Genomic DNA, 10,000 nt, shown 5'->3' with positions numbered 1-10,000 from the left:
AGAGATGTCGACTAAACGTGCCCCCGGTATCTGTGCTTTTAGAGATGTCGACTAAACGTGCCCCCGGTATCTGTGCTTTTAGAGATGTCGACTAAACGTGCCCCCGGTATCTGTGCTTTTAGAGATGTCGACTAAACGTGCCCCCGGTATCTGTGCTTTTAGAGATGTCGACTAAACGTGCCCCCGGTATCTGTGCTTTTAGAGATGTCGACTAAACGTGCCCCCGGTATCTGTGCTTTTAGAGATGTCGACTAAACGTGCCCCCCGGTATCTGTGCTTTTAGAGATGTCGACTAAACGTGCCCCCGGTATCTGTGCTTTTAGAGATGTCGACTAAACGTACCCCCCGGTATCTGTGCTTTTAGAGATGTCGACTAAACGTGCCCCCGGTATCTGTGCTTTTAGAGATGTCGACTAAACGTGCCCCCGGTATCTGTGCTTTTAGAGATGTCGACTAAACGTGCCCCCCGGTATCTGTGCTTTTAGAGATGTCGACTAAACGTGCCCCCGGTATCTGTGCTTTTAGAGATGTCGACTAAACGTGCCCCCGGTATCTGTGCTTTTAGAGATGTCGACTAAACGTACCCCCCGGTATCTGTGCTTTTAGAGATGTCGACTAAATGTGCCCCCGGTATCTGTGCTTTTAGAGATGTCGACTAAACGTACCCCCCGGTATCTGTGCTTTTAGAGATGTCGACTAAACGTACCCCCCGGTATCTGTGCTTTTAGAGATGTCGACTAAACGTGCCCCCCGGTGTCTGTGCTTTTAGAGATGTCGACTAAACGTGCCCCCCGGTATCTGTGCTTTTAGAGATGTTGACTAAACGTGCCCCCCGGTATCTGTGCTTTTAGAGATGTCGACTAAACGTGCCCCCGGTATCTGTGCTTTTAGAGATGTCGACTAAACGTGCCCCCGGTATCTGTGCTTTTAGAGATGTCGACTAAACGTGCCCCCCGGTATCTGTGCTTTTAGAGATGTCGACTAAACGTGCCCCCGGTATCTGTGCTTTTAGAGATGTCGACTAAACGTACCCCCCGGTATCTGTGCTTTTAGAGATGTCGACTAAACGTACCCCCCGGTATCTGTGCTTTTAGAGATGTCGACTAAACGTGCCCCCGGTATCTGTGCTTTTAGAGATGTCGACTAAACGTGCCCCCCGGTATCTGTGCTTTTAGAGATGTCGACTAAACGTGCCCCCGGTATCTGTGCTTTTAGAGATGTCGACTAAACGTGCCCCCCGGTATCTGTGCTTTTAGAGATGTCGACTAAACGTGCCCCCGGTATCTGTGCTTTTAGAGATGTCGACTAAACGTACCCCCCGGTATCTGTGCTTTTAGAGATGTCGACTAAACGTGCCCCCCGGTATCTGTGCTTTTAGAGATGTCGACTAAACGTGCCCCCCGGTATCTGTGCTTTTAGAGATGTCGACTAACGTACCCCCCGGTATCTGTGCTTTTAGAGATGTCGACTAAACGTGCCCCCGGTATCTGTGCTTTTAGAGATGTCGACTAAACGTGCCCCCGGTATCTGTGCTTTTAGAGATGTCGACTAAACGTGCCCCCGGTATCTGTGCTTTTAGAGATGTCGACTAAACGTGCCCCGGTATCTGTGCTTTTAGAGATGTCGACTAAACGTGCCCCCGGTATCTGTGCTTTTAGAGATGTCGACTAAACGTGCCCCCGGTATCTGTGCTTTTAGAGATGTCGACTAAACATGCCCCGGTATCTGTGCTTTTAGAGATGTCGACTAAACGTACCCCCCCGGTATCTGTGCTTTTAGAGATGTCGACTAAACGTGCCCCCCGGTATCTGTGCTTTTAGAGATGTCGACTAAACGTGCCCCCGGTATCTGTGCTTTTAGAGATGTCGACAAACGTGCCCCCGGTATCTGTGCTTTTAGAGATGTCGACTAAACGTACCCCGGTATCTGTGCTTTTAGAGATGTCGACTAAACGTGCCCCCGGTATCTGTGCTTTTAGAGATGTCGACTAAACGTGCCCCGGTATCTGTGCTTTTAGAGATGTCGACTAAACGTGCCCCCCGGTATCTGTGCTTTTAGAGATGTCGACTAAACGTGCCCCCCGGTATCTGTGCTTTTAGAGATGTCGACTAAACGTGCCCCCGGTATCTGTGCTTTTAGAGATGTCGACTAAACGTACCCCCCGGTATCTGTGCTTTTAGAGATGTCGACTAAACGTGCCCCCGGTATCTGTGCGTTTAGAGATGTCGACTAAACGTGCCCCCCGGTATCTATGCTTTTAGAGATGTCGACTATACGTACCCCCCGGTATCTGTGCTTTTAGAGATGTCGACTAAACGTGCCCCCGGTATCTGTGCTTTTAGAGATGTCGACTAAACGTACCCCGGTATCTGTGCTTTTAGAGATGTCGACTATACGTACCCCCGGTATCTGTGCTTTTAGAGATGTCGACTAAACGTGCCCCCCGGTATCTGTGCTTTTAGAGATGTCGACTAAACGTGCCCCCCGGTATCTGTGCTTTTAGAGGTGTCGACTAAACGTGCCCCCCGGTATCTGTGCTTTTAGAGATGTCGACTAAACGTGCCCCCCGGTATCTGTGCTTTTAGAGATGTCGACTAAACGTGCCCCAGGGTATCTGTGCTTTTAGAGATGTCGACTAAACGTGCCCCCTGGTATCTGTGCTTTTAGAGATGTCGACGATGAGCATATGACCTGTTTGACGGCCCGAGGAAGCACCGATTCAAAACCTCCCCCTATTAGACAATGTTACACTGTCGTAATGCCGCTCGTTAGTCACCAAATGTGGAGTTTGGCTGAGCTACTATCGTCACGTACTCCTGTTTACGGCCGGTAGCTACTTCCAAAACAGGTCTAAAATAAATAGAAATAAGAAATAACAACTGAAAAAAAATGCCTCTTCAAGATCGAAAATGAATTGAGCTGTTGTTGACTTCCTGTTTGGCTGGTGCAGAAATAACCATTGTTTCAGTTGTTGACTTCCTGTCCTGTGAGAGGCTGTGTCGTGTCTTTGGCTATGCCGGATTAAGTTATATGACATGCTATTCTAAAAAATCCTTTCTCTGTAATTAATATTACCTGATTCAGCTAATCATGTAAATGTAATTAACTAGAAAGTCGGGGCACCACAAAATAATATTTATAGAGCTGTTATCTTCCCAATAAAGTCTTAAAGACCTAGTAATATTTTACATCAATAGCAGTCAATATTAATCGTCACCTTATTTCAGTCTCATCTGAAAATGGTAAATTCTTGGTTATCTGCCCGAACCCTGGCTAACAAGTTGAATCAGCAATACAAAATTGGGTTTAATTATTTATTTAATAAATACCTAACTAATCACACAGAATGAATCATAACTTGATTACAAATGACGTCATAAAGGAAAACGTCCCTAGTGGGCGGAACAGATATGACAGCTTGTGGAAAAGGGGGCTGGGTTTGAGTGAAAGAGCGGGAAGACTGAGGAACAAAGGGAGAAACGATGTCTCTATCGTAAATACAGGGTCTTATGCATTCTAAATTACCACCCATTTGGAAAAGGAAAATGCAGTAAATATTTACTCTGAGCTGCGCTTCAGTAGGTTGGTGGTAGGTGGAAGGCCGTGTTGCCCAACAGAGTCCTTTGTCCTTTGAAGAATGTCTCTGCTGGTAAATTGGATACGTTGTAGTAACGTCGTTGTGTGGTAGACGGGATACTCTGTCTATTCTTTCCGAGCCCACATTTGCAGCTGCTGTTGCTAACTCAACGGCAATGAGGTATCACTTCTGTTGTAAATAAGAGTTCAAAGTTCATACCATTCGCAACCAAAGCTCACGCTGATGTTGGCTTCGTTCTGTAGTTATTATCTGAACCATTCTGACATCGGATCGTCATCCTAATGTATCCGGAACAGGAGGTTATATTGTTGTCAAGGCTTTATATAGTGGAGGGAGAAGGGTGTGTTTTCATAGTTTTATAACCCATGTCTCTTCACAGGGGCAGAGCCCGTACCTTATGAAAAACCAAATCTCTCATTTGGAAGCTAAAATTAAATTTAATCTTTTCACCAATAATTTCACATTCAAACATTTAAATTGAACAACAATTCCATGTGAATCTGATAACTACAATGTGTAGACTTTTAGAGTTTATGTCATCTTATCATTGAGGAGAATGTCTCAGATGACAACCGAACTGACATCATATTCATTAAGTACCACCGCATATGTTCAACTGGTCGGATTACCAGAATATAGTTCATTTCCCCCCACCTTCTGATGTTCCCAGAATCTCCTATGTTAACCAAGGGATTTTTTCAAATGTCACATCAGTAGGGCAGAGAGAGGATAAAAGGAGGGGAGAGGTATTTATGACTGTCATAAACCTACCCCCCCCAGGCCAATGTCATGACAGTAGTGAGGTCAGGTGCTGTCTGTCATCCTGGCAGGTGAGTGATTGGCTGGTGCAGAAATAGACATGGTTTCAGTTGTTGACTTCCTGTGAGAGGCAGTGAGGTCAGGTGCTGTCTGTTATCCTGGCAGGTGAGTGATTGGCTGGTGTAGAAATAGATGTTGTTTCAGATGTTTATTCAGAGCCCTGTTTTTTAAGGAAGTTCGTACAGGCCGTAACGAGAGTCAATGAAGATAGTTCCATCGCTAAAGCACAGATACTGGTGGCAGGCTACATGTCAACATTCTACTTGATTCTAAAGCACAGATACTGGTGGCAGGCTACATGTCAACATTCTACTTGATTCTAAAGCACAGATACTGGTGGCAGGCTACATGTCAATATCCTACTTGACTCTAACATTTACATTTACATTTAAGTCATTTAGCAGACGCTCTTATCCAGAGCGACTTACAAATTAAGCACAGATACTGGTGGCAGGCTACATGTCAACATCCTACTTGATTCTAAAGCACAGATACTGGCGACAGGCCACATGTCAACATCCTACTTGATTCTAAAGCACAGATACTGGCGACAGGCTACATGTCAACATCCTACTTGATTCTAAAGCACAGATACTGGTGGCAGGCTACATGTCAACATCCTACTTGATTCTAAAGCACAGATACTGGCGACAGGCTACATGTCAATATCCTACTTGATTCTAAAGCACAGATACTGGCGGCAGGCTACATGTCAACATCCTACTTGATTCTAAAGCACAGATACTGGCGGCAGCCTACTTGATTCTAAAGCACAGATAATGGCAGCAGGCTACATGTCAACATCCTACTTGATTCTAAAGCACAGATACTGGTGGCAGCCTACTTGATTCTAAAGCACAGATACTGGTGGCAGCCTACTTGATTCTAAAGCACAGATACTGGTGGCAGGCTAGATGTCGTAAACATACTTGATTCTAAAGCACAGATACTGGCGGCAGCCTATATCCGGAACAGGAGGTTATATTGTTGTCAAGGCTTTATATAGTGGAGGGAGAAGGGTGTGTTTTCATAGATTCTAAAGCACAGATACTGGCAGCAGGCTACATGTCAACATCCTACTTGATCCTAAAGCACAGATACTGGTGGCAGCCTACTTGATTCTAAAGCACAGATACTGGTGGCAGCCTACTTCATTCTAAAGCACAGATACTGGTGCCAGGCTAGATGTCGTTAACCTACATGATTCTAAAGCACAGATTCTGGCGGCAGCCTACTTGATTCTAAAGCACAGATACTGGTGGCAGGCTACATGTCAACATCCTACTTGATTCTAAAGCACAGATACTGGCGGCAGCCTACTTGATTCTAAAGCACAGATACTGGTGGCAGGCTACATATCAACATCCTACTTGATTCTAAAGCACAGATACTGGCGGCAGGCTACATATCAACATCCTACTTGATTCTAAAGCACAGATACTGGCAGCAGGCTACATGTCAACATCCTACTTGATTCTAAAGTATAGATACTGGCGGCAGGCTACATGTCCATCTCCTACTTGATTCTAAAGCACAGATACTGGTGGCAGGCTACATATCAACATCCTACTTGATTCTAAAGCACAGATACTGGCAGCAGGCTACATGTCAACATCCTACTTGATTCTAAAGTATAGATACTGGCGGCAGGCTACATGTCAACATGCTACTTGATACTAAAGCACAGATACTGGTGGCAGGATACATGTCAACATCCTACTTGATTCTAAAGCACAGATACTGGCAGCAGGCTACATGTCAACATCCTACTTGATTCTAAAGCACAGATACTGGCGGCAGCCTACTTGATTCTAAAGCACAGATACTGGTGGCAGGCTACATATCAACATCCTACTTGATTCTAAAGCACAGATACTGGCAGCAGGCTACATGTCAACATCCTACTTGATTCTAAAGTACAGATACTGGCGGCAGGCTACATGTCAACATGCTACTTGATTCTAAAGCACAGATACTGGTGGCAGGCTACATGTCAACATCCTACTTGATTCTAAAACACAGATACTGGCGGCAGGCTACATGTCAACATCCTACTTGATTCTAAAGCACAGATACTGGCGGTAGCGTACTTGATTCTAAAGCACAGATACTGGCAGCAGGCTACATGTCAACATCCTACTTGATTCTAAAGCACAGATACTTGTGGCAGACTACTTGATTCTAAAGCACAGATACTGGTGGCAGCCTACTTGATTCTAAAGCACAGATACTGATGGCAGGCTAGATGTCGTAAACCTACTTGATTCTAAAGCACAGAAACTGGCGGCAGCCTACTTGATTCTAAAGCACAGATACTGGTGGCAGACTACTTGATTCTAAAGCACAGATACTGGTGGCAGGCTAGATGTCGTTAACCTACATGATTCTAAAGCACAGATACTGGCGGCAGCCTACTTGATTCTAAAGCACAGATACTGGTGGCAGGCTACATGTCCATCTCCTACTTGATTCTAAAGCACAGATACTGGCGGCAGCCTACTTGATTCTAAAGCACAGATACTGGCAGCAGGCTACATGTCAACATCCTACTTGATTCTAAAGTACAGATACTGGCGGCAGGCTACATGTCAACATTCTACTTGATTCTAAAGCACAGATACTGGTGGCAGCCTACTTGATTCTAAAGCACAGATACTGGTGGCAGCCTACTTGATTCTAAAGCACAGATACTGGTGGCAGCCTACTTGATTCTAAAGCACAGATACTGGTGGCAGCCTACTTGATTCTAAAGCACAGATACTGATGGCAGGCTACATGTCAATATCCTACTTGATTCTAAAGCACAGATACTGGCGACAGGCTACATGTCAATATCCTACTTGATTCTAAAGCACAGATACTGGTGGCAGGCTACATGTCCATATCCTACTTGATTCTAAAGCACAGATACTGGTGGCAGGCTACATGTCAATATCCTACTTGATTCTAAAGCACAGATACTGGTGGCAGGCTACATGTCAACATCCTACTTGATTCTAAAGCACAGATACTGGCGGCAGGCTACATGTCAAAATCCTACTTGATTCTAAAGCACAGATACTGGTGGCAGGCTACATGTCATTAGACTACTTGATTCTAAAACACAGATACTGGTGGCAGGCTACATGTCATCAGCCTACTTGATTCTAAAGCACAGATACTGGTGGCAGGCTACATGTCATTAGACTACTTGATTCTAAAACACAGATACTGGTGGCAGGCTATCATGATTCTAAAGCACAGATACTGGCGGCAGGCTACATGTCAAAATCCTACTTGATTCTAAAGCACAGATACTGGCGGCAGCCTACTTGATTCTAAAACACAGATACTGGCGGCAGGCTACATGTCATTAGCCTACTTGATTCTAAAGCACAGATACTGGTGGCAGCCTACTTGATTCTAAAGCACAGATACTGGTGGCAGCCTACTTGATTCTAAAGCACAGATACTGGTGGCAGGCTACATGTCATTAGACTACTTGATTCTAAAACACAGATACTGGTGGCAGGCTACATGTCATCAGCCTACTTGATTCTAAAGCACAGATACTGGCGGCAGGCTACATGTCAAAATCCTACTTGATTCTAAAAAACACAGATACTGGCGGCAGGCTACATGTCATTAGCCTACTTGATTCTAAAGCACAGATACTGGTGGCAGCCTACTTGATTCTAAAGCACAGATACTGGTGGCAGCCTACTTGATTCTAAAGCACAGATACTGGTGGCAGGCTACATGTCATCAGCCTACTTGATTCTAAAGCACAGATACTGGTGGCAGCCTACTTGATTCTAAAGCACAGATACTAATAATAATTAGTAATAATTTTAATTTTAATAACTAATAATTTTGCACGCACAATTTTTCAGTTTTTGATTTGTTAAAAAAGTTTGAATTATCCAATAAATGTCGTTCCACTTCATGATTGTGTCCCACTTGTTGTTGATTCTTCACAAAAAAATAGAGTTTTATATCTTTATGTTTGAAGCCTGAAATGTGGCAAAAGGTCGCAAAGTTCAAGGGGGCCGAATACTTTCGCAAGGCACTGTATATCCATCCTGCCCTGCCTATCTAAGGTCTTCGAAAGCCAAGTCAACAAACAGGTCACTGACCATCTCGAATCCCACCGTACCTTCTCCGCTGTGCAATCTGGTTTCCGAGCCGGTCACGGGTGCATCTCAGCCATGCCCAAGGTACTAAACGATATCATAACCGCCATCGATAAAAGACAGTACTGTGCAGCCGTCTTCATCGACCTCGCCAAGGCTTTCGACTCTGTCAATCACCATATTCTTATCGGCAGACTCAGTAGCCTCGGTTTTTCGGATGACTGCCTTGCCTGGTTCACCAATTACTTTGCAGACAGAGTTCAGTGTGTCAAATCGGAGGGCATGCTGTCCGGTCCTCTGGCAGTCTCTATGGGGGTGCCACAGGGTTCAATCCTCGTGCCGACTCTTTTGTCTGTATATATCAATGATGTTGCTCTTGCTGCGGGCGATTCCCTGATCCACCTCTACGCAGACGACACCATTCTATATACTTCCGGCCCGTCCTTGGACACTGTGCTATCTAACCTCCAAACGAGCTTCAATGCCATACAACACTCCTTCCGTGGCCTCCAACTGCTCTTAAACGCTAGTAAAACCAAATGCATGCTTTTCAACCGTTCGCTGCCTGCACCCGCACGCCTGACCAGCATCACCACCCTGGATGGTTCCAACCTTGAATATGTGGATATCTATAAGTACCTAGGTGTCTGGCTAGACTGTAAACTCTCCTTCCAGACTCATATCAAACATCTCCAATCGAAAATCAAATCAAGAGTCGGCTTTCTATTCCGCAACAAAGCCTCCTTCACTCACGCCGCAAAACTTACCCTAGTAAAACTGACTATCCTACCGATCCTCGACTTCGGCGATGTCATCTACAAAATTGCTTCCAACACTCTACTCAGCAAACTGGATGCAGTTTATCACAGTGCCATCCGTTTTGTCACTAAAGCACCTTATACCACCCACCACTGCAACTTGTATGCTCTAGTCGGCTGGCCCTCGCTACATATTCGTCGCCAGACCCACTGGCTCCTGGTCATCTACAAGTCCATGCTAGGTAAAGCTCCGCCTTATCTCAGTTCACTGGTCACGATGGCAAACCCATCCGTAGCACGCGCTCCAGCAGGTGTATCTCACTGATCATCCCTAAAGCCAACACCTCATTTGGCCGCCTTTCGTTCCAGTTCTCTGCTGCCTGTGACTGGAACGAATTGCAAAAATCACTGAAGTTGGAGACTTTTATCTCCCTCACCAACTTCAAACATCTGCTATCTGAGCAGCTAACCGATCGCTGCAGCTGTACATAGTCTATCGGCAAATAGCCCACCCATTTTTACCTACCTCATCCCCATACTGTTTTTATTTATTTACTTTTCTGCTCTTTTGCACACCAATATCTCTACCTGTACATGACCATCTGATCATTTATCACTCCAGTGTTAATCTGCAAAATTGTAATTATTCGCCTACCTCATGCCTTTTGCACACAATGTATATAGACTCCCCTTTTTTTTCCTACTGTGTCCAT

At 45.1% G+C, this 10,000-nt stretch overlaps 1 protein-coding gene across 1 annotated transcript in view; it reads left to right on the top strand.

The window, feature by feature from the left end:
- LOC127928932 (voltage-dependent T-type calcium channel subunit alpha-1H-like) overlaps positions 1 to 10,000 on the top strand; it is a gene marked incomplete at its 3' end in the record, with an annotated part of 75,079 nt that overhangs the window by 45,745 nt on the left and 19,334 nt on the right. The gene's annotated exons all lie outside the window — the stretch shown is intronic.

Source organism: Oncorhynchus keta, unplaced genomic scaffold, assembly GCF_023373465.1.
Source record: "Oncorhynchus keta strain PuntledgeMale-10-30-2019 unplaced genomic scaffold, Oket_V2 Un_scaffold_5050_pilon_pilon, whole genome shotgun sequence".
NCBI lineage: Eukaryota > Metazoa > Chordata > Actinopteri > Salmoniformes > Salmonidae > Oncorhynchus > Oncorhynchus keta.
Note: the sequence above shows the minus strand (reverse complement) of the source record. Positions and strands in the feature narration are given on the sequence as shown.